Genomic DNA, 26,800 nt, shown 5'->3' on the forward strand with positions numbered 1-26,800 from the left:
TTGTTGTTGGGGTGAGCCACCAAAATTGCCAACCATAGGTTGTGTTTGAGATCCTCCTGCGACATGCGAAAAAAATATAAGAGGAGACTGTGAGGGAAGCCTGAACATGTAATGTAACTGAGGCGATTGTGAAGAGCCAGCAAACATGTTGAGAGAATTTTGTTGTTGTTGTTGAAAGAACTGAGGCATCTGAGGCGATCGTGGTTGTTGTTGTTGTTGTGGCACTGATATGTGTGCTTTCACAACAGGTAAAGTTTGAAGCCTATTTTTCACACATCTCACACAAGGGCACCTAATTCTACCATCACAATCTTTACATTTCGAGGTCATATCTAAAAATACATTTAGAGCATCCCAATATTGTGGACATCTATGATTTCGCAAAGTGGTCCAAGACTTGACGATTGTCATCTAAAATTTTATAAAGACATATAAGATTTTAAAGTATAAAGAAAAAATGCATGCTAAAATTTTATGCTATTTCATGATATCTTATACTATTTTATGTTATGTAATTAAAAATAAATTAAATGTATTTTTTATATTTATCTTTCTATTAATTATTACTACATATTTTATTATTAATTTTTAATATTAATTTCTTAAAAATTATTATATTAAAAATGAATTCTAATTTAATTAGATCATTTTTTAAATAAATTTTTATTATTAAAAAATTAAATTAATATCAATAATTAATTGAATTTATTTTAAAAATTTATTTTTCAAGTAAATATTACTTACAAGTTTTTTTATTAAATTATTATTATTAGAAAAACTACAATATTAAGTTTAATATTAATATATTATTAATTAATTCAATATTTTTCTTATATTAATCTTTCAATTAATTAATACTACTAAATTTTTTTATAAATTATTCTATTTTTAATTAATTACATTTATTTTATATATATTTGTCAAGTAAATATTATCTATAATTTTTTCTATTGAATTTTAGTATTACAAAAATAACATTATTAATTTTAATATGAATTATTTATTTTTATATAAATTCCTATATTATTAAATAATTAACTTTATTTTTTATATTTAATTTTTAAATATTTCTTATATTTTTTATATTATATTTTTTTTATTCAAAAAACATATTTTATTATTTCAAATATTAATTTTATTTAATAATTAAAAAAATTACTTTTTAATTATTTATATAAATATTTTTTTTATTCCATTAAAGAGAGATCTTATTTATATTTTTTTTTATATAAATGAACATAATATATAAATTTATTTACATATTTTTTTCATTATATTTTGATTTTAATTAATTTTTCAATAAATTTATTTTTATGTTCATTTTAACACTATATTATTTAAAAATTATAATTACCAATTTTATAAATTAATAAAAAATTAATATTACTATCAAGTTAATACAATAACAAAATTATTTCTAACAAAACTAAAAAAACTATAAATTATTAGTCAAAAATATAAACTATAAATTACATACATGTATTATTAATTAATATATTATTTAAAAACATATATATTATAAAAAATACACAAAATAACAGTTAAAATTATACTAAACTATAAATCCTGAATCTCTATCAATATATAATATATAAGTATTATATATAAATTTTTTTAAATATAACACATATATATCATATATTTACAGAAAAAATATAATTTTTATAAAAACATATATACACAAATATTGTAAGAACTAACCTGCAAATATTTAGACCCTCGAAAGTGATCCTCCGACCCACTCGGTGTTTTACTGTGATTTCTCCTCCCCCACCGATTATTTATCTAAAACTTTAAAGATCGAAAAAAAATTAGATATTAAGAAAAAAAAATAACAATATGTAAAAAAATAAAAAACAAAAACCAATAGCATTACCTGGCGGTGCACTGGCGGTGGACTGGCGGTGCACTGGCGGTGGACTAGAGGTGTCGAGGAAAGAATGGCCGGAGAAGGGGGTGTTTGGAAATGGGGAAGGGGCGGAGTGAGTTTGAAAATGGGGAAGGGGCCAGTGGAATGGGGAAATGGCAAAATCGGTTTTCTGAAATGAGGTTGGGGTTTTATAGAATTTTAATACCGGCGGGACCCCCCGGTATTAATTGGGTTCCGCCGGTATTAATATTCAACGGTCAGAATCCCAATTAATACCGGCAGTATTAATTCGCCGATATTAATTGTTTTAAATGTTTGGGCGGTAAAAATCTCGCCCGCTTTTTTTGAGGCCGGATTCCGCCGGTATTAATACCAATCCGCCAGTATTAATCTATTTTAAAATAAAATATTATTTATTTATTTAATAGTTATTACCGGCGGAATGCCTACTCCGCCGGTAATTTCCCTATTATTAGAGGCGGGTATGTTCCGTCAGCAATACCACAAATTCTTGTAGTGTCGGATGAAGTGGCAATTGGTTTCCACATGTTTTGTGCGTCATTATAGACAAGATTCTCACTTATGTGAATTTCAGTCGTGTTGTCACAATACATTTTAGGTGGTGTGGAGGTGGGAACACAAAAGTCTTTGACAAGAGGAAGGATCCAAGTGAGTTTAGATGCATTTGTCATGGCACGGTATTCAAATTCAGCAGATGATCCAGATACAACTTGTTATTTTTTTTTTATTTCCATGAGATAAGAGATTTGCTAAGGAATATGCAGTACCTTGAGACAGATCTCGTTGTCTCTTAACAACTGCCCCAATCAGCATCAACAACGAATGAAAGTTGAATATTAGTTAAGGAGAGGCTTGTTTCTGCAAAAGCAGTGATGTTGGGGATAGTGTTGGAAGGGAAAAAATGCATTGGCTTGGAGGCTTCTTGAGATATTGTAAGACCCTATGAGCGGCTTGGAGATGAGGAACCCGTGGACAAGATAAAAATTGAGTGAGATGGTTGACTGCGTAGGTGATATCGAGCCTTGTAATGGTTAGGTAGATTAGTTTGCCAAAGAGGCTCTGATAGGCAGTCAGATCAGTGAGTGTTGTACCTTTGTCTTTGTTGAGTCTTAAATTTGTTTTCATAGGTGTGGAAGTAGGCTTAGCACCTATGTAGTCTGTGTCAGTGAGTAATTGAATGGTGAAAGATCGTTGAGAGATGGATATGCCTTCTTTAGTATGACCAATTTCAAGGCCAAGGAAAAAATATAGTTTCCCAAGGTCTTTGAGCTTGAATTTTTGGTCAAGCGAGTTGTTAAATTGAGTTATGTTTGAGATGTTGTTGCTTGCAACAATTATATCATCTACGTAAATAAGAATGGCTACGAAATTTGATTTTGTTCGTTTGATGAATAAAGAATTATCAAATTTGGATTGTTGGAAGCCATCTTGAATGAGAATGGTACTGAGTTTTGAGTACCACTATCGAGAAGCCTGTTTTAGGCCATATATGCTCTTGTTCAACTTGTAAACATTGCTGGGAGGTGCCTTATATCGAGGAGGTATTTTCATGTAATCCTCTTCAAGGAGGTATCATGGAGAAAGGTATTATTAATGTCTAGTTGGTGAATATGCCAATTGTAGATTGATGCAAGTGCCAAGAAAATTTTGAGTGTATTAAACTTGGAAACTGGAGCATATGTTTGAGAGAAATATATGCCTTGTATTTGGTTGAAACCTTTGGCAACAAGGCAGCTTTAAACCTGTCAACTTCCCCATGTTGGTTGTATTTTACTTTCTAAACCCGTTTACAACCAATGACTTTGTGGCTAGGGGGAGTTTAGTGATAACCCAAGTTTTTTTTTTTTTTTTGTTCTAAGGCTTGGGTTTTATTATCCATAGCTTGTAGCCAGTGCTCGAATAGGGAAGCTTCAGCATAATTTTTTTAGTTCAATTTGTGAGTATGCTGCTAAAACAACAGCTCAAAATTGGGAATTGAATTTGATATAAGATAAGAATGGTTCGATTGGATGAGTGGTAGATGTTGTGTGGCAGATATAATCTTGTCGATAGGTTGGTTTTTTTACTGGTGCAGCCAGTGGTTGAAGGTGCAGCAGGTAGCTGCTGGTCTTGAGATTCAGTAACAGGAACTTGTGTAGCCTCAGTGGAAACTGATGTTGTAGTATTTGGATTAGGTGCATCAGCTGTAGTAGTTTGCTGGTTTGAAACAAAACCAACTGTGACAGATTTTCATGCTGGTGTGGCAAAAAATTGGTGGCTACAGATGTGTTATTATGCTGCATCGGCCTAACAGTGGAAAGCACTATGTGAGGGAACAAGTTGTTGACCTTAGATGGGGATGTTGAGGAAAAAAGAGAGAAAATATGTTCATAAAACACAACATCCCTAGAGATGTTAATCTGTTTAGTCTCAATATCCATAAGTACATAAGCCTTCATGTCATGTGGAAAGCCAATGAAGATAGAGGATCTACCTCTTGGTGTGAATTTGTGCCTTTTGGAAATGAGAGTGGAGCCATAAGCTAAACAGCCAAAGCTTTGCAAGTGGTCATAATGAGGAGCAGTATTATGTAATAGTTCATAAGAGGTGAGGCCTTTGAACAACTTTGAGGGAGTCCTATTGATAAGATAAGTAGCATTCTGAACTAGAAGTGGCCAATATACCAGGGGTAAATTGGATTGAAATCCTAGTGCTCGAGCCACATTTAAAATGTGTTGGTGTTTTCTTTCAACAGCCAAATTTTGTTGTGGTCTTTACACACATGAATGGTAATGTATGATGCCTTTGGAGGAATCAAAAGCTTGTAGATTCAATTCTTTAGCATTTTCTGATCGAATTAATATTGGTTAAGAATTGAGTGCAAACCATGTTGAAAAAATTAGGTATTAAAGTTTGAACATCAAACTTGTTTTGAAGCATATATATCCAAGTAAAAGGAGTTTTGTCGTCTACTATAGTGAGAAATTACTTGTAACCTTCTATATTAATTATGTGGAAAGGACCCAAAATGTTCATATACACTAAATTAAAAATGTTTTTGGCAAAATTACTAGAAATGAAGGGAAATCTCCTTTGTCTAGCCAATTGACAAATGTGACAATGCTTATTGGTGAAATGAAGAGAGTTATCACTCTTTTTATTAAAGAAATTGGAAATATACATAGAGGGGTGACCAAGGCAATTGTGCCAATGGTCAACATATTTATTATCAAGCTAAAAGGAAATAGCATTGGCTGTTGGTGTATCTTGTTGCAGCAAGTATAGCTTTCCATATTTTTTAGTAGTCCCAATCACCACATTCCGAGAAAGATCCTGAATTACACAAGAGTTTTGATGAAAAATAATGGAATTAGAAATGTTGTTAACATATTCAGATATGGATATAAGATTGATCTTGAATCTTGGTACATATAACACATTATGAAGGGTTATGGGAGGATTAATGTGGACTGTACCAGAATTATGAACAAGGATTTTGTGGCCATTTGACAGGGTAACATACTGAGGGAAATTATGATGTGAGAAAGATGTAAAATATGTTATGTTGGAACACATGTGGTGAGTGGCACCACTATCTAAAATCCATGTCAATTAAGATGAGAAATGATTTTTACCTGCAAGATTGGAAGCACCAGGGGCCATAACAAAAATATCAACATGAGGAGTACTATTGTTGAGTTGTTGGCTGAGAAGGGAGATCAAGTGTTCACATTGTGTTGATAGATTAGATGAAATTGAGTGTCCATCTGCATCATTCTTGGATGTGCTGGCATGATTTTCCTTTGCTTTCCCTTTGTATTATCTCCTTTTTTCCCCATAGCCAGAAGGAAAACCATGTAGGAAGTAGCATTTTTCAACCAAATGTCCTGGTTTGCCACAATTGAAGCATGAGGGATGAGGTTTCTTGGCTCGTGGAGGGTTAGTAGGTAGTGAGCTAGTAGCAACAGCCAAGGGAATTGTGTCAGTAGAGCCAAGAGAGCACTGACGTTCTTCTTGTATGATCACGGCAAAAACACGAGATAGATTGGGGATTGGTTCATTGAGCAATATTTGTGCTTGAATAGAAGCAAAAGATTCATTAAGACTAACCAAGAATTGAAGCACTTGATTCTAGTTATAGTAATCTAAAAATATTTTTATTGCACCATAGGTGTAGGTGGTGATTGGTTGGAATTCCTTCAACTCATTCCAAAGGGATTTCATTTTAGTGAAATTCCTTCAACACATTTTAGTGAAGGGATTTCATTCAAGGGCCATTGCCTTCGTTAAATCTCTCAACAAGGTCATGCCACATGTCAATGGCCAAGTCAAAATACATAATGCTTTGAGCAATTTCTTGTGAAACAGAGTGGACTAACCATGCCATAACCATGTTATTGCATCTAAGCCAAGAATTGAGATAGGGATTACCAATTTTTGACTGAGGAAGGGAGCCGTCGATGAAGGCAATCTTATTCTTGACAACGAGAGCCATTGTGATTCCTCTTTTTCATGATTGATAGTTGCTACCATTGAGAACAGTGGACACAACCACGAGTCCGGGGTGATCACCAGTGCTAAGAAAGAAGGGACTGGAAAGATCGTCATTGACAGGACGAGTGGCTTGAGGAGCAATGGTGTGATGATCATCGACAATGGTAGACTAATCCTGAGATTAAAAAATTTTTGGGTTCAAGTTATGTTGAGGTTGAGGCCTGGAAGCTTGATTTTTTGAGGAATAGTAGAGGAGGGGAGATTGGAAGCAGCATAAGAATCGGACGTGATATTAGCTACTTGGTTATCAACCATGGGTGGAGGACTGCCATCTTGGGAGTGAGTTGAAGGTCTTTCCATAGAAGCAGTGGGCAAGGATTATTCTGATACCATATGAGAGAAACAGAGCAAGAACAATGTTTCAATCTTTATTATAAAATTGATTAAACTAAGTACAAATGCTTGAACATATATATAGGCAAACAAAGTAGGATATGATTGGAAACTAACAGACTTAACCAACTGATGTTAACCTCTAACTAACTAACATACTTAATAAAACTAACTAATGCTAAGGCGTGGACATCATTTCTTAAATGTGACAATAGAAGAGAATAACATCTGACCCCACCTCCCAGCTAGTGTGATCAACTTATGCGTTGGGAACTGTGTCAGTACTCAGGTTGACATTAATTAGGGAGCATCAATGTAAGCACCAAGATTCAGCGAAGTCATTTTTAAGTGTTATCCTTCAACAAGACAAAAAAAATATATCACAATGACCCTAAAAAGGTGAACCATGAAGATGTGCATGTCACCTGGACATCTTAGATTCAACCTGGGTCCAGTATAAGTACTGGGTGTTGGGAATTATTTTACCAGGATCTTAGATCTACTCACAAGTATGTTTATTAACATCCTAAATATGAACTTTCTAAAACGATAAAATAAACACATATAAAGTTAAGAAAACCTTACATTGATGCAGCGGAATTAATGTCTCCTTCCACTCAGATCTCTAACCCTTGATTCCTTTCTGTAGCAGAGTATAATCAAGATCTGAGCCCGAATCTCCTTCTTCTTCAAGCTTTGATCCTTCACAGTCTTCCAATCTATGATTGAGTTACTGCTTGCTGTGTGTGGGCACTTACTCTTTCACTAGGGTCACGAAAAAGATGAAGGGAAAAGAGAGAGAGGTATTTCGGCCAAGGTAGAGAGTGAGGAAGGCTCAGTTTTCTGAAGAGAGAAATTTCTGTCAGAAAGCTAATCTGAAAACTTGTATTTTGACTGAGCCATCACTTTCTATTTATAGGCAACTACTAGGTCTAGGTTTAGAATTATTTGGCATTAAAATAATGAAAATAATAATTTAAAAAATCATCATTAAGTGGCCGGCCACATGGTGTTATTGGGCCTTACTTAATTTTGCAATTTTATCAAATTTTATCTCTATTTTCTCAAAAACGCCAATTTTCCAATTCTAACCTTTTAAATGCCAAAACTAATTATTTAATAACTAAAATAGATTATTAAATAATATTGTCATTTAATTTAATTATTAATTAGACATATAAAGTCTATTAATAAATAAATAAACCTAGAAAACTCTTTTCCTTACAATTTCACCCCTGCTTAGTGAAAATTCATAAAATTAGACATAGTCTAACTTTAGAATTATAATTGATCAATCACGAATCAATTAATGAGTCTTACAAGCAGAATGTTCTCAACTAGAATGGGGACCATGGATCTATATGCTGAGCTTCCAATAAGTGAACCAAATTTACCAAGTAAATTCCTACTTATTAATTCTTCGTTGAATCCACTTTTAGAACTTAGAATTGCACTCTCAGACTTATATAGAGCATATTGTATGTTTCACGATACCAATATACTATCTCATTTAACCATTGTTATAATCTTATTGTGATTTAAAGATCCTCTATATAGAAGATTTACATCGAGATGGGATTTCGTTACCGTTCTCACCCCTCAATGTATTTTGCCCCTTAAAACACTTAGCTACCTGTAAATGGTGTTTAGTGATCTAATAATTAGTCAGTTAAACAAGAGCTCATCCATTTACTTCTATTTTCTAAGCTCGAAGGGAATCATCACTTGACTTCTATACACCAGTAGAAGCTATAGATTCCATATTTATGTTCAGCACTCCCACTCAATCATACTATCATGTTCCCAAAATATACGTATCACCCTGACCCGAAAGTAGGCTTAACTAATAAATCTAAGAACATGAATAGCACTCCTGAGTTGAGCCCAAGCATATCAGGATTTAGATTCTTTTAATCTTAAGATCAACTACTGATATTGACTTGGAAAGATATGTATAACGGTAAGTTTGTAATATCTTAACTTAGTTGCAATATCGGTCCAGTCCAATGTATACTCCATACATTCGAAACTAGTATACTTTACTAATGTCCTGGAAAGAACATAACACTTACTCCAAGTGTAAGTACACATCATCGCTGATTATCACATTAGTGTAAATCCAATAACACTGATGAAACAGGGACCAAAACTTTTGATTCATATGATCACAATCACATTCCACTGTGTTGACGATACTGTAATTGTGAATAAACATATGATCTGGATTTAACTGATTTTGTGTGTATGAATGTAATAAACATATTAAACATATTAAACCATTAGCATGTAAAATTCATGCAAACATCAATCACTTCAAATTTCTTATGTTGATTACTAATCAGATTGTAAAGAGTTTTATTTAGGGCATAAAACCTAACAAACTCCCACTTGCACTAATATAAAAAAAACTGTGCAAATAGGTCAATCTGATATCTTGATCTTCAGAACAAGTGTAGTATATTTGAATCCACCCAAACTTCTGGAAACTAGTACATAAATACACTTATGAAACATTCTTTACTATATGCTTTACTCATCAAGGGAGACTGAAATCTTTACTGTTTTAAAAGTACATCTGAATAAACAGAAGACTTATCTCTCATATTTTAAAATATGTAATTGAGATAATACAGTGTAGACTTTTCTTCAGTGATATAACTTTCTGGTATTTTCGAATAGACCAAGTTACAATTCTTCTCTGGTAGAGCTTGAATTATTATTCAATAATTCCTCCACCCCCAAAGTAAGCACCATCTCATATAAATCGAAATTAGATGGTGAGATACAAGGACAACTGATACACAGTTCCTTAATATCTGACATATAGATCACTTTCATAAATCTTTCTTGAATATCTTCTAATGTTCCCTATTTGATTACATCTCAGATAGCTCTCACTCAATAGCAGATGTCTGATTAAATAATACTTTTAACCTCTGATTGTTTGGAGAGTTACCTAGTTGTGACTTTTGTATTAGTCTGAGACTTTAAGTCAAGACTAAGTCATCAACATAGCAGACTAGTATTTGAAGTGAAAAATACATGCCAGAGATAAAGTAATCAAAATTAAGATACCATCAAATTTTATGAGGATTAAGAATTCTTGGTTCAAGTCATTCGAATGGACTGAACTAGATTTCTTTATCTTATTCTCATAATTCTTATAAGCTATACCTATCCATGTGAATGGTTAGATTTGCTTTTCAGTAGTGTTCTTAAGTATCTATCACAATTATCAACCTAATGAAGATGGGTATAGAACTTTAAAATTCTCCCACTCAATTAAGGTAGTGTGAAACTTTAACAAAGAACTTTCAAAGGTATCAAACTTTTACTTATTACAGTAAAATCGAAATGGAACATACAATCAAGATCAAGAATTTATATTGACAATAGCTGACTCATTATATAACTTCTATGTTTAAACAAGATATGTGTTTCATAGGGAATTGTGGAATAGACTCCACCCCTAAGAATATACATATAGGGTACTATGGATAACCTCCACCCCTAAGTATATAGAGATTATGATCCACCCCTAAAGGTTGTAAAGATCATGATTCTCTTAGTGTGATAGAGTTTATGTGGAGTTGAATACTATCCAGAGTTCATTAGATATAAAAGATCGTTGAACTGCATAGTTTTCTTAACTTTTCTCCACCCCTATCAGATCATAAGATCCTTTTATTAAACAAATTCTTAATAATTGTATGAGAATTAACAATTATTGATAAACATAGAAATAATTTCTAGTGTTTATATAATATAACTCTATGAAGAGTTGTAAATATTATAGAATTTGCATCAATAATAAAAACACTTACACATACAAACATACAAATATAATGTGGTAATTATTGATGAAGATAAATTAAATGAAGCTCAATCTCATAGTTTTGCAATGGTGAATTTCGAAAAAATAAAACTTTATTAATAAAAAAAATGTATTGCAACAATATGAGAAAAACAAGGATAAATATCACTAACTAAAATTTGAAATCCAAATTGTCTTTAAACTAAAACAATTAATTCAAAAATGAAGAGCTTCATCTTCATCTGGACGATTTCACCCTTTGGTTCAGCTTTCTGATCCAACTCAATTGAGTTCAAGTAGCTTGGCCTATAAGAAGAAGAAAACAAATAAACAAAGTTTAGTCCAGAATCATAAATCCAATTGGATAATAATTCACTAAAACTCTTAAAGTTTATAAATGGAAATACCTTGTTTCTTTGCAAGAAGTTTTGGACACTGGGGTTTCCAATGACCTTTTTCATTGCAGTGGAAACACTTTCCTTTAAGTGTAGCATCACCAGAAGGAGCAGCCTTTTTCATGGCTTTTGCTCGCTTCTTGGTGTTCTTCCACTTCTTCTTCGATTTGGGCTTTGAAGCAGAGGCAACATTTGCTTCAGGTTTCATCGTCCCATTACCATTACCAGGATTGTGAGGTTTACTCCCTTTCTTCTTGGGTCCTCCAATCAAATTTTCATAAGTTTGAAGGTCATTGACTAATTCATGAAAGTCAATTTCCTTCTTATTCATGACATAATTTGATGTGTATGGTAGAAATGCTGGAGTCAGGCTATTCAAGATAAGACTAACTTGAGTAGCACTGTCCATTTCAGCACCATGATCCTGGGCTTCTTGGAAATAACTGGACATGAGGAGAACATGATCACGCACGTTTTGATGAGGTTCCATCCGTGCGTTAATGTACTTCTTAGTCGCGTCAAAGCGTGACTGAAGCGATGCCTTACCGAATAGCTCATTTAACTTCGTCATAACTTCGGCCTTTCTCGCTTTAGAAAACCGAGTTTTGAGGGTGCCAACCATGCTAGAAAGCATAAAGTATAGAGCTTTGTCATTTGCCTTCTGCCAACGCTCATACTTTTCTTCCACAGGTTTGGATGCATTATCCCCAGGCACTTTAGGTGACGGCTCAGTTAAAACAAACAAGGCACTTTCTCCTATGAGAGCAATATTAATGTTCTCATTCCATTTATTAAAGTTAGATCCATTCAGCTTGTTTTCAGTCAACAGTGATAACATGGGATTCATTTTGGTAAACAGGATACTACAAAATAATAGAAATCAACAAATAGAAATTAAATAATGGTTTAGCACACAAAATCAATTCAGAAATTATAAGCACATAGCAAGTAGGAATGATATGAGAAAATACTTAAAAAATTCAATCCTAAATAATTTCCAAGGTTTTCAACAAGGCGATATCGTTGTCCCGTTTAGGCGAGAGTTAAAGCTACCATCCATTGAATAGAGTTGTCAGCTCATCTAAAATGTTAAACATTCTAGCAACCTTTTATTCGATCAAGATCAGAATCCAGCGTTGTCCCGTTTAGGCGAGAGTCAAGGCTATTCTATCTCATGAGCTTCTACCATTGTTTCGCAATTTGCAAGTCAAATATGGTCGCCACCATTAGGGTGATCTATACCATATAAAACACTTACAAACCACTTATCATGCGAGATTAAACGGTGCGAAATTGCTAATGAACGTTCCTCCATTAGGGAGGATTACTCACTAAAACAAACGCGGTGTAAAACCCACAATGGAGATCGAATATCTTAATAATAATAAAGCTCATTGATTAAAATGTATTTTCTTTATTATTCTAATAAATAAATCTCATTAAATTCTAAATTAAGAATTAAAATTCAAAAAATAAGAATTTAATATAATATTTATAAAATTATACTTAGATGGTGATTGAAATAAAATTAATTATTTCCATCTTAGTAATAATCTTAAATATAAATATTAAGGAAATTAATTTAAGTTGAATTAAATAAATAATTAGCAACTTAAAAATTTCCTTTGAGAATATATTTATTGGGTTCGAAAATTTAAAGTATATAAAAATACAATTTTCGAAAATAATAAAAAATAGAAAAGAAATACTTCAAGCAAAAATATCACCTATCTAGATATTCTTTTGACTAGTTAATTCAATTTCTAATAATATATATATATTTTTTTTAATTCATTTATTTTAAATTAATCAATTAAATGAAAAAATCATTGACTTGAGTTGGTCCAAGAATTAATTAAAATAAATAATTAATTTACAACTCAATCTATTTTTCAAAAAAAAATTCGAAAATATTGCATAATTAAAATGCAAATTTCGAAATTGATTAATAAAGAAAAATATATATATTGAAAATTATTTAAATTTAAGTTGAAAAATTAAATTTCAACCTAAAAATAATTTTCTATTTAATTAAGTGTCATGAAAAATCAATAAATATTTAAGTATCATGATGAAAATCAACTTAGATGTTTAGATTTTTCAACTTAATTAAATGTATTAAATTCAAGAAATAATAATTAAGTGTAGAGAAGGCTTAATTATTAATTTCTATTTAATACTAGGAAAAAAAATATACTTAATAAAATTGTACCAAAATTAATTATTTAAATAATTAATTTCACAAAGTATGATTTTCCTATTTAAATATTAGAAATAATAAGTAGTCTAGAAATTACTATCTAGAAAATATCTTATTTGACTAAGTATCTTTTCAAAATTTGAAAAATATCTAATTTAAGTTATATAGAAAAAATCTAAAACTTAAATAATTTCAAATCTAGATTTAATTAAATATCATAAATTAAGTTGTAACCACTTAATCTGAAGATATCTTTTGAAGTTAATATTTGAAAAGATATTAACCAAAAAATATCTAAGATATTCCATTTCAAGTTAATATTTGAAAAGATATTAACTTCAAAAATATCTTAAGAATCTTTAATAACTAATGCCTAAGATTCCTCAACTTGATTTAAAATTTAAATCAAATATTCAAATTTAAGTTAAATAAGAAAAATCAGTTGATACAACTAATTTATAACTTAAATAGGAATATTTAATTAAATAAGCTCCAGAAAGAATCTTAGTTAGTTAAAATTCTATATTTAATTAAATACTAGAAAAATACAAATAGTTTGTCTAGAAATAATATCTAAAACTAAAAGTGTTTTTCTTAAAATTAACTTTAAAATATTAAAATGAAAATAAATTTTCATATGTTTTAAAAGTTAATTATGTTGCTAATTCAATTTTTATTAGGTCAAACTAATATAATTAACCTAGTACAGTTATTCAAATCAGGCAAATGGGCCTTCACAATTGGGGTAGTTCATGTGAGGGGGTGCTGGGTTCAGTATGTCGTACCCACTTCTATGGCACCCAACTCTCACACAAGGCCCAAAAGAGAGGAATTTAACCTTAAAATGAATAACTGTTATTAATTGAATAGGTCCAAAAACTAAATGGACCTAAATAAAATCTATCATGGTGTGACATTTTATTTAGCAACAACCTATATGCATCTATATATAATAAAATAAACATATAGGCTCACACAGGCACACTTTGGATGGATCCTATCATGTTGCTAGGTCATACACAGATGAAAGAAGATTGTAAAATTTACCTGTTACAAATTATTAACTTGACCAAGGGAGCCATCAGATCATTAGATCTGGCAAAAAGTAACCATGGCTATTTGCAATCAAGTAATAATAGGTTTTTAAAACTTACACACAAGCTAAAAACACATACTCCTGCAACAAGGTTAGCTGGATAGTTGGAAGTAGGATTTATTTAATTTTAAATAAACAATTTCGAAAAATAAATAATTAAAAAAAAATTAATTTTCGAAAAATAAAATAAAATTAAAAAAAAATTTAATTTCGGAAATAAAAAAAATTAAATTTCGAAATTTTAAAAAAAATATTTAAAATTATACCTACTTTTTGAAAAATTAGGTTTCAACCAACCTAAATATCATTTCAAAATTTGCTAACTACTTTTAAAAATTAAATGTTATTTTAAAAATAAAAATTAAATAAAAATTAGAAAAGATAAATGAAATATCTTTTCAGATTTTTAAATTTAATTCAAATAAATAAAATAACAAAATTTAAAAGTTAGCAAAATATCTTATATATCTATTTAAAATTACATGATTATAAATATCTTATTTTAAATTTAAATATGGTCAAAATATCTAAAAAGATTTAATTAAAAAATCTTAAAAGATAAGACATTTTTAAAATATCTTAAAAGATAAGATATTTTTTTTTAAATATCTTAAAAGATATTATAAATATCTTATAAAATCTGACCTTAAATTTAAAAAAAATATAATCAAATTTAAAAATAAGATAGATTTTTAAGCAAAAAGATAAATACTAATTCTATTCAAATTCAAATTACACTAATATCTTGAATTAAATAAAAAAAAAATATTAAATTAATTCAAAAAGATAATTAGAATTGAATTAGGAATAGTAATAGTATATATACAAAACCATACAAAAAATTGGAAGTTAATTCCATGAAAAAGTATGAAAAATTGAAGAAAAAAGAAAAAATTCGAAACTGTACGGACAGTTCTGCGATCGCAGGAAAATATCAGCACAGCCCCGATTTTGTCAAATCTTCAAAAAATCATAACTAATTCAAATAAAATCCAAATTGAGTTCTGTAAAAGTCTAACTTGCTTAATTTTTTCCATACTATCCAATAAAAATAATTCCAGAAACGAAATCACAATTATTTTTCACGAAAATTTCACAAACATCAATCAATCATCAAATAACACTCAATACAACATGATACCATCCAAAGAACATACAAACAATCGTTTTAAAGTCCAAATTACATGTAAGTAAATCAATTACCATGGCTCTGAGGCCAGTGGTTGGGAATTATTTTACCAGGATCTTAGATCTACTCACAAGTATGTTTATTAACATCCTAAATATGAACTTTCTAAAACGATAAAATAAACACATATAAAGTTAAGAAAACCTTACATTGATGCAGCGGAATTAATGTCTCCTTCCACTCAGATCTCTAACCCTTGATTCCTTTCTGTAGCAGAGTATAATCAAGATCTGAGCCTGAATCTCCTTCTTCTTCAAGCTTTGATCCTTCACAGTCTTCCAATCTATGATTGAGTTACTGCTTGCTGTGTGTGGGCACTTACTCTTTCACTAGGGTCACGAAAAAGATGAAGGGAAAAGAGAGAGAGGTATTTCGGCCAAGGTAGAGAGTGAGGAAGGCTCAGTTTTCTGAAGAGAGAAATTTCTGTCAGAAAGCTAATCTGAAAACTTGTATTTTGACTCAGCCATCACTTTCTATTTATAGGCAACTACTAGGTCTAGGTTTAGAATTATTTGGCATTAAAATAATGAAAATAATAATTTGAAAAATCATCATTAAGTGGCCGGCCACATGGTGTTATTGGGCCTTACTTAATTTTGCAATTTTATCAAATTTTATCTCTATTTTCTCAAAAACGCCAATTTTCCAATTCTAACCTTTTAAATGCCAAAACTAATTATTTAATAACTAAAATAGATTATTAAATAATATTGTCATTTAATTTAATTATTAATTAGACATATAAAGTCTATTAATAAATAAATAAACCTAGAAAACTCTTTTCCTTACAATTTCACCCCTGCTTAGTGAAAATTCATAAAATTAGACATAGTCTAACTTTAGAATTATAATTGATCAATCACGAATCAATTAATGAGTCTTACAAGCAGAATGTTCTCAACTAGAATGGGGACCATGGATCTATATGCTGAGCTTCCAATAAGTGAACCAAATTTACCAAGTAAATTCCTACTTATTAATTCTTCGTTGAATCCACTTTTAGAACTTAGAATTGCACTCTCAGACTTATATAGAGCATATTGTATGTTTCACGATACCAATATACTATCTCATTTAACCATTGTTATAATCTTATTGTGATTTAAAGATCCTCTATATAGATGATTTACATCGAGATGAGATTTCTTTACCGTTCTCACCCCTCAATGTATTTTGCCCCTTAAAACACTTAGCTACCTGTAAATGGTGTTTAGTGATCTAATAATTAGTCAGTTAAACAAGAGCTCATCCATTTACTTCTATTTGCTAAGCTCGAAGGGAATCATCACTTGACTTCTATACACCAGTAGAAGCTATAGATTCCATATTTATGTTCAGCACTCCCACTCAATCATACTATCATGTTCCCAAAATATACGTATCACCCTGACCCGAAAGTAGGCTTAACTAATAAATCTAAGAACATGAATAGCACTCCTGAGTTGAGCCCAAGCATATCAGGATTTAGATTCTTTTAATCTTAAGATCAACTACTGATATTGACTTGGAAAGATATGTATAACGGTAAGTTTGTAATATCTTAACTTAGTTGCAATATCGGTCCAGTCCAATGTATACTCCATACATTCGAAACTAGTATACTTTACTAATGTCCTGGAAAGAACATAACACTTACTCCAAGTGTAAGTACACATCATCGCTGATTATCACATTAGTGTAAATCCAATAACACTGATGAAACAGGGACCAAAACTTTTGATTCATATGATCATAATCACATTCCACTGTGTTGACGATACTGTAATTGTGAATAAACATATGATCTGGATTTAACTGATTTTGTGTGTATGAATGTAATAAACATATTAAACATATTAAACCATTAGCATGTAAAATTCATGCAAACATCAATCACTTCAAATTTCTTATGTTGATTACTAATCAGATTGTAAAGAGTTTTATTTAGGGCATAAAACCTAACACTGGGCGCCCAGGTTGACATGATGTGCCCTGACTTGCATCAGTTTCAGTTTCAAACAAACTCCTATGTGAAATCTTCTTAGCCATTACACTAGGACACATGAGAGACATGCCCCAACCAAGTTTCAGACCCTAGAGACATGTTTGGAAAAAACCCTACCTGGAAACATCAGGTGCACATGGGTGCCTAGGTTGACATTCTGTAATGACTGCATACTTATTGTATGGAATTAGTAGACAATTAATATTAATTATTTACATTATATGATTATGTGTGTGTATCATGTCATATGGTACCTATTTTTAAGAAATAGTCATTTGATTTATAATTTATCAATTCTAGAGATTTTATTAAATTCTAGGTGTATCATAGAGGATATACATAAATTTTAATATTTTCATAATTTTATGCCCAATAACAATGGAAATACAAACAAATGGTCGTTAAAGTCACATAGATACGGGTTTGTATCAAATATTTAACGAGACAATATTAGTAGACATTATTAAATATCAAGGTTTAGCGGGGTAATGAAATTGGATCATCTTATCCCTAGGGTTACTAGCTTACTTAGCAAGCAAGTAAGGGCATTTTGGTCATGGGTTAGGAAACCTAGTCACCTTAGGCATGCCATTTGGGCTGGTGACTCACTTTGTGTGTGAGGAGGGTTTTGAGGTGTTTATCGAGATTTTTAGAAACAGAATGTGAATAATAACAACTAAAGAATAAATAATCAAAAGATAAAGTGTAAAATGAGACAAACAATTTTTAATGTGGTTGGGGCGTTGACTAGCCTTAGTCCACGAGTCAGTATTATTCAGTAAGCCTTTTTCTTGTAAATTCCTTAGGAAATACACGGAATGTATGTTCTCAAGTTTGCCTGAGAAAAGTTTGTAAGAGAGTTCAACTTTAATCCATAAGATTTGTGGGGTATTTATAGTAGTTTGAGAATTACATTAGGTTTTCCATTTCCCTCTATTAGGGAGTTTATAGTAAATAATACTCTTGGGCTTTCTCATGAAGTCCAGCCCATAGAGAAGACAATCTGCTGACTAGGCAGATCGAATTTAGATTGATCTGGTTAACACCGCGTACACTTATTGTGGGCAATTAATCTAGATTAATTGCATAATATTTATTATAGAAGTTTCCCCTATAATCTTGATACGATACTCTGATGTGATCTGACAACTTGAATTTCCTTACTTGTGTCCAAGAATAAAAAAGGAAACCAAAAGGGTCTTTTGGGAACGCATTGCCTCGTCTCTCCAATCTCGTGGTACTAGAGATGTCTTCCGAGTACATATTGTTGAAGGCAGAAGGCTTTGCGATTGCAGAACCAAGATACGATCTTGGAAGGACATGTCCAGGTGGGCTTGGCCCAATTTATCTTGGCTGAGGGTTCCACTGGTGGGTCTTGGGTGCTGACCTAGAGTCCACGTGTCCAATGCCAGAAATACGGATAACATTTACAACCCCAAGCCTCCAGAATGTTGCGTAGGGCAGAAGCTTGCATCACTCTCTTAATTTGGACTTGTGGAAATTAAGGAATGAAATTATGGAATTTTGAATACTTCTCGACCGTGGAAGGTGGCTTCCTTCTGTGATGATGATATGTCCATGTGTCAATCGCGCATGAGTTACAAGGCACGACCATCGAGGAGTTGCTTTTTAAAAACGATTGCATTTTTTACGGCTATTCATTTTTTGGCGCAAAAATCCAGAAAGAGCATTTTCATCATTGATCTACGCCTTGGTTATGGGGAACATTAATTGTAAGGATACAGGTAGATTGTTGTACTCCCTAACCATTGGATGAAGACTTATGTCTCTAGAAGTGGAATTGTGGTCGTCTACCTCTTCTTCACGGGGATCGCTTTCTGGGTATAAATACCTCTTGTAACTTCCAATAACCACTTTTCCTTATTTTTCAAGTTTTTCATAGGGATGGCAATTATACCCGCGGGTTCGGGTACCCGCCCCTAATGGGGCAGGTACGGGGGTTGACTTTCAGGGGCGGGGCAGGTATGGGTTTAAACGTTCATACCTGATTCGAAAACGGGGCGGGGCGGGGCGGGGGAATAGATACCCGCCTTAATATGATATATGTACATATTTTAAGTTTTGAAATCATAACTACTACAATTAAAATAACTTCATGCTTTAGGCTTTTTATTGATTATACTTTTTTTTTTACAGTACACACTATTATTTTACTAAGTTTTTATGATTATTTTTTTAATTCTCTTTGAAACATCATTTTTTTTTTCAAAAATATATATGTAATGGTACCCGATGGAAATCCTTCCCCCGCGGGTAATCCCCGTCCCGCCCCTGCTTTAATTTAAATGGGTATGGGGGCAGGTATGGGGGTGAATTTAAGAAACGGGTATGGGGGTGGGGGAGCAATCCCCGCACCCGCCCCGCCCCGTTTACATCCCTAGTTTTTCAACCCTTCAAAGATTATAGACTTTTTTGCACTTTCCAAAACTACAATCTGAATTCAGGGCAATGTCTCCTTCTCTAATCTGGAAAGTGCCATAGATTTTTGCATTCGTCTGTTGTTGAGGATTAGGGCACGGGAGTTCCCACATCATCGACCACCAGTGATTTACAATAGGAGAAATCGCAAGCCTGGATTTCAACACAGAAGTTAATTCGTTTATTGCCTTAGCATCTCATCTTCATGAAAGGTACACTCAACTTCCTGAGCCAAATCTAGCGACGATTAGCTTAACCTCTCCGTTATCAATATCTATGTTATTTCTTCATCTATGGATTGTGGTTTCTAAATTTGTTGCTATAAACTTTATTTGCACGCTCTATTCTGGGATGCAATTAGGGTTTTTTGTTTGTGCGGTTGTCAACTTAGGTAGATTTAAGCATCACGAACCATATTGTTTTTCAAATTTCTTGTTTTAAAAATTTCTAGAGTTGGTCGATTTATGGCATAAGTGCTGGCAAAATTTTCTTTTGTCCAAAATCCTTCTAGTTTTGGGGTTGTTATTAATATCTGTCATCTTTCTCTCTGCATTGTTCCTGACTCCCTATTTGGAATGAGTAACTCATGGAATTTCGTTTCTAAATAGTTAGTCTAGTCGGGACCTCTCCAAGCAGTTTATGGGGGAGGACCTCTAGCTCCCTTTCTATACTAGGTAGTTAGGGTGGCTAACTACTTGGATTTTCTTCTTTTTATACAGAAACTATGCCTAAGCAAACATGTCAAGAGGAAGCTAACTCAGAGGAGGAGGTAATGGAGCGAGAAGATGCTCCAAAATTAATCCTCAACGACAATCCATGGGAGTTAGACCAACATGTCAACATGTTCAGGAATTATAACAATCTGAGGAAGTATGAAATCCTATGAAGGCTCGAAAGTGTTCTAGGGTTGTTCTCGAATAGGCTTCCCATTCTCAGGGAGAGGCCTACCAAGTGCTTGGAAGGAGACTTCGGTGTTTGGAGCTGGGCTCATATTGAGATGGGGGCACACCTGCCTCTGAGGTGTTATTTTGCTAATTTCTGTGTCGTGGCTAGAATAACACCTTTCTAGCTTATTCCTCAGGCGTACCGCTTACTATCAAGGTGGTACGTCTTTTGTGTTCAACACAGCAAATCTATCTCACCACTAGAGGAGATCTTGTACTTTTACAAGATCATGTCTCAGCCCATGAGGGGCCACAAGGAGAAGGTGGGATTCTATAGACTGGAGCGCTACACTAGGAGTATTCCTTACCCCACCAGTTCCACGAAGTATATGCACGACTTCAGGGACTACTACTTCTACACCTCCAGCTTCCCATTGAAGAGGCTTCCTACCCTCAGTTTGGATTTTCAATACTACAAGTAAGTGTCGTTCGCTTCTTTAGACTTTAGGATTCTATTTTTCCTCCTGTTTGATATGTACTAATATCTTATTTTTCGCATCTGCTAGACTGCCTTCCCTAGTCGCCTCTAACTTCGGAGCTGGAAGAGAGGATAACTTTCTAAAAGTCCTTCTCATCAGAGGAGTTTCAAGTAGAAAAGCTTCTGACCACGAACAACCTCCGAGAAGTAGGTCTTATTACCCCACACTAGGACGTGGTGCATCTTTTTGTGAAGGACACAGTCCAAGATGCTCTGTGAGGGGAGCCAAATGAGGTTAATGAGGCCATCACATTTATTATTACTGAAGAGACTCAAAAGGCAGTGAAGGTCGATGAGCAATGACTGGCGAATTGGAGGAGACAATTCCTAGAAAGCCTATGCGAGGCTGAAGAACTCACTATCTGATTCAAGGAGGTAGTGCAATGAGGGTGCTTTAGGAGCGAGTACCTTCGGTGGTGGTGAGACACCCTTCCATATAATTAGGGCTCCCACTATAACTAATTTTGAGACAATCAGTCAATGTGGATTTGATCAATATTTCTTGAACTTAGACCATCGTAGATATCCATGCAGTAGCTATATAGATAGAGTAGATTGCATCATTGAGAGTCCCAACCACTTCTTCCAATACAAGACTAACTTAGGTCGAGAAGATATTGCTTTTTTTGCTAAGGGAAAGTCAATTATACTAGAATTAATAGTTTGGATCTTCTTAATGTCTTGCATGATGATGTGTTGTAAATAATCATATCTTTTGTTGTGGTCTTGTTTGATGGATATTTTGTTTGTTTTGTGTAGATCAACTAGCCACTCTATAAATGGGGCTGCTGAATAGGTTCCTGGGCAATATCAAATCCCGGTCTAACAAGGTTCAGGAAATCACCTAAGGTGAGAGAGATAAAGGAAAGAAGAACTAGGCTATTAGGAGCTGATCTCAGTAGCTAGCATCTTTAGCTTCTAATCCAAAAGCTACTTCTAAGGCTCTGGGTATGAAAGCCACGTCTAGTTCCATCATCGACCTAACTGAACCTATCTTGGTCGTGGAACCTTCGAGGCAGGTTCCTATGGAGAACTCTGGATGAGATAGCTCAAATTACCATGGGCCAGTCGTGATCAACAGGAAGCGAGATGGTTCATCCAATGGTGGTGCTAATAAGAAGGTGAGGATGGAGACAAAAGAGAAGGTCCTGCAATTGGCTGCCTCAAGGAGGCAGGCCTCGAAGACTCAATCTTAGAAAGGGTTTGATACATCTGATGGCGGAAGTCCACCTAGGCAAGACACCAGAACATCAAGAGACAATCACGATCCTCCTCCACAACCCCTAGCACCTAAGATTATTCTTACCACATGTACTCAGCTGTCTAGGGAAAGGAATGAACTACCTCCATTACCTCCGACACCTTTCACTCTTCCTGTCAAGCTGTAACGTCCTCGCTTCAAGCCTCCATTGGGTCTTTACACCCACGGAATGAATGACTCTTATACACGAGTACGTCACTCTGGCTGCTTCATGGAGTGATGACTGACCCTACAGACCAACACGAGTGTTTCCAGCGTGCTTAGTCCTCACTCGCACCCTTCCTGAGAAAACTTCCCAGGAGGTCACCCATTCTGAAATTGCCCCAGGTCAAGCACGCTTAACTGTGGAGTTCTTTCGTGATGGGCTACCGAAAAGCAAGATGCACCTTGTTAATATAGGTAGTACCAATCAATCCATTTAAGCCCTCTTCAACTGTGTAGTCCCATACCTACACAGTCTCAGAATCATCCCACTTGACCTTCCCCAGGCGATGTGGGATTGCACAGCTTACCCAGTCTTTCCCCTTACGGATCACGGGACTACTGACTGTCAAAATCAACCCCCTTACGGGGTTTGACGTCCTTGTCGACCACATTTCTTGGTGGGTCAAGGCTCTGATACCATTTGTAACATCCCCGCTTCAAGCCTCCATTGGGTCCTTACATCTTCAGATGGTACTGCAACGACTTCGAGAACATAAGCTTTACGCCAAGTTTAAGAAATGTGAGTTCTGGTTGTCTCAGGTGTCCTTCCTAGGGCACATTGTGAGTAAAGATGGGATCAAGGTGGATCCCGGGAAGATTGAATCCGTCAGGGATTGGCCGAGACCGAAGACAGTGACGGAGATCAGAAGCTTCTTGGGTTTAGCTGGGTACTACCGTAGGTTCGTGGAGGGGTTCTCCAAAATTTCAATGCCCCTAACCGAGCTTACAAAGAAGAATCAGCGATTTATCTGGTCAGATAAATGTGAAGCTAGCTTTCAGGAGCTGAAGCAGAGATTGATTACTGCTCCGGTACTAGCTTTGCCTTCGGACAAGGAGAAGTTCGTAGTCTACTGTGACGCATCCAAACAGGGTTTGGGGTGCGTATTGATGCAAGCCGATCGGGTTATCGCTTATGACTCCCGTCAGTTAAAGGATTATGAACAGCGATACCCGACTCATGATTTAGAATTGGCCGCAGTGGTTTTTGCACTGAAGATTTGGCGGCATTACCTTTATGGGGAGAAGTGTGAGATCTATACCGACCATAAAAGTCTCAAGTATTTCTTTACTCAGAAGGATTTGAATATGAGACAAAGGCGTTGGTTGGAATTAGTGAAGGATTATGATTGTGAGATCCTCTATCATCCCGGAAAAGCCAATGTAGTGGCCGATGCCCTGAGCAGAAAGGGTCCCGGGCAAGTAGCTAGTATGATTCAGATCTCACCTCAGCTAGCAGAGGATATGGTTAGATCCAGCATTGAGTTTGTGGTAGGTCAGCTTCACAACTTAACGCTGCAATCTGATCTGTTGGAAAGAATAAAAGTCGCTCAGATGACAGATCCGGAGTTAGTGAAAATCCGAGATGAGGTATTGGCTGTTCAAGCCAAGGACTTTTCAGTGTCAGACAGTGGGATGCTTTTGTATAAAGCCAGGGTTGGTGTTCCGAACAGTGTGGAACTTAGAAATGAGATCTTTGAAGAGGCTCATTCTACCCCATATTCTCTGCATCCCGGCACCACCAAGATGTACCAAGATTTGAAACCGTACTTCTGGTGGAACGGTATGAAGAAGAATTTGGTAGAATTCGTATCGAGATGCCTCACTTGTCAGCAGATCAAGGCTGAACATCAGAGACCAGCAGGGTTGTTGCAGCCTCTAACCCTACCAGAATGGAAATGGGAGGATATTACGATGGATTTTGTGGTCGGGTTACCTAGGACCACGGGTATGCATGATTCCATCTGGGTAGTGGTGGATCGATTTACGAAATCTGCTCATTTTCTGCCGGTTAGAACAACATTTACAGTGGATCAGTTGGCAGAGTTATATGTCAGGGAGATGGTGAGACTTCACGGGGTACCGAAGTCTATAGTTTCGGACAGGGATCCGAAATTCACCTCCAAATTTTGGCAAAGTTTGCAACGGGCAATGGGTACGAAGCTGAAATTCAGTACAGCATTTCATCCTCAGACAGATGGTCAGTCCGAAAGGACAATTCAGATATTGGAGGATATGTTGAGAGCCTGTGTTATGGACTTCGAAGGCTCATGGAGTAAGTATCTACCGTTGATAGAGTTCTCTTACAACAACAGTTATCAGAGTACGATAGGGATGGCACCCTATGAACTGTTGTACGGTAGGAAATGTAGATCCCCTATCCATTGGGATGAGACAGGGGAGAGGAAATATCTAGGTCCAGAGTCAGTTCAGCGGACCAATGAGACGATAGAAAAGATAAAAGCTAGAATGCTTGCCTCACAGAGCAGACAGAAGAGTTACGCAGATCCGAAACGCAGAGATGTTGAGTTCCAAGTAGGGGAACATGTATTTTTACGGGTATCTCCGATGAAGGGGATTAAATGTTTCGGGAAAAGAGGCAAGTTATGCCCTAGATTTACAGGACCTTTCGAGATTCTCGAGAAGATAGGTCAAGTGGCATATCGGTTAGCATTGCCTCCAGCCTTATCAGCAGTGCACAACGTATTCCATGTCTCAATGTTGAGAAAATATGTTTCGTACCCCTCTCATATACTCGCTTATGAGAGTCTTCACTTGACGTACATGTCATATGAGGAACAACCAGTGCAGATCCTGGATAGAAAGGATAAAGTCCTTCGGAATAAGACCATAGCATTGGTCAAGGTTCTCTGGAGAAACAGTAAGGTGGAAGAAGCCACCTGGGAGCTAGAGTCAGACATGAGAGCTCAATATCCAGAGTTATTCAGGTTAGATTTCGGGGACGAAATCCTTTTAAGGGGGGGATAGTTGTAAAGCCCGCTTAGTTAATTTGGAAATTAGCAGTTGTTTATGATTAATTATGAAATTATTTATAGCTATTTAAATAATTTATTATACTGTTATTTATGGAATTCAGAAATGCATGATTATGTTATTCAGTAGTTTTTATATTTTGCATTTCCGGTGTCCGGTATTTTGGAACTCGGCGTTTGGCTCAGTAGAAATCACAACTTAGTATGTTAGTAGTTTGGGGACGGGTTTTAGACATTGGGAATGTCGGGAATGGCCGGGAATTTAGAATTTCCCAAAAATACCCCTTTAGTATGACTTTCGTGATTTTATGGTGGAGGGGCAAAATGGTCTTTTTGCCCCATTAGTGTTTTGTCTTATGTGATTTATTAATTGAAAAATAAATGTTTAAGTCTTTATTTGATGGCTGAAATAATATGGTATATGTGGCATTTATTCATTTTTTTTCTCTCATTTCAACACTTAGAAAATAAAATAGAAAATTTTGAAAAGAACTCTCTCATTCTCTCTCTCTATTTCGGCTGGTGCATGGGGTTTCAAAGGCTGGGTTTTTCCATCAATTTCTAGCTAGATTCTTCATAGCTTTGGGTACTCTTGATTGTGGTATGTATTTCCTAATTGTTCTCCTTTGTTTTCTTGGAAAAAAATGGTGAAAAGTTGAGTAAATGCATGCTTTTTGTGGTCGTTGTGATCACGTGTTTGATTGTTGATTTCTGAGGTTTAAATCATGTATAATTGATGTTAATTGAGCTGTTTTGAAGCATGTTAGTTAGGTTGTGCAAAGCTTTGAATTTTCTATGCAAAAATGTGATTTTTGGAAGAAAATATAGTGAATCTGTTCTGTGATGTTGCTGTTGTTTTTAATTGTTTTTCAGAGGCTTAGATAAGCTTGATTAAGTAGAATTAAGCTAGTGAAATGCATGTTTAGGTGTTTTTGCTCAAGTTTGAGTTTAGAACTCAAAGCTTGAGTTCCAATGGCATTTTTCATGTTTGAGGTTTCTGGGTTGTTTTGATGCCTTGGATATGTTCTAGGGAAGGTATAGAACAGGTCTGGAAAGTTTGAGGTGATTTGGGGTTGAATTGTGCAAGTTATGAAAATTTGTTGTTGCTGCCTGCGAGGAACCGGAATTCTGCCAGTGCATCCGGAATTCGGATGCGGGTCCCGACTTCCCGTAACCTAATTCCGGTTGGGCAACCTGGCCTACCGGTTGGGGAATTTTTCAGAACCCGTGTTTTCCTCGTTTTTATGTTTTTAGGGGTATTGCCATGC

This window comes from Cannabis sativa, chromosome 2 (genome assembly GCF_029168945.1).
Source record: "Cannabis sativa cultivar Pink pepper isolate KNU-18-1 chromosome 2, ASM2916894v1, whole genome shotgun sequence".
In the NCBI taxonomy this organism is placed as follows: Eukaryota; Viridiplantae; Streptophyta; class Magnoliopsida; order Rosales; family Cannabaceae; genus Cannabis; species Cannabis sativa.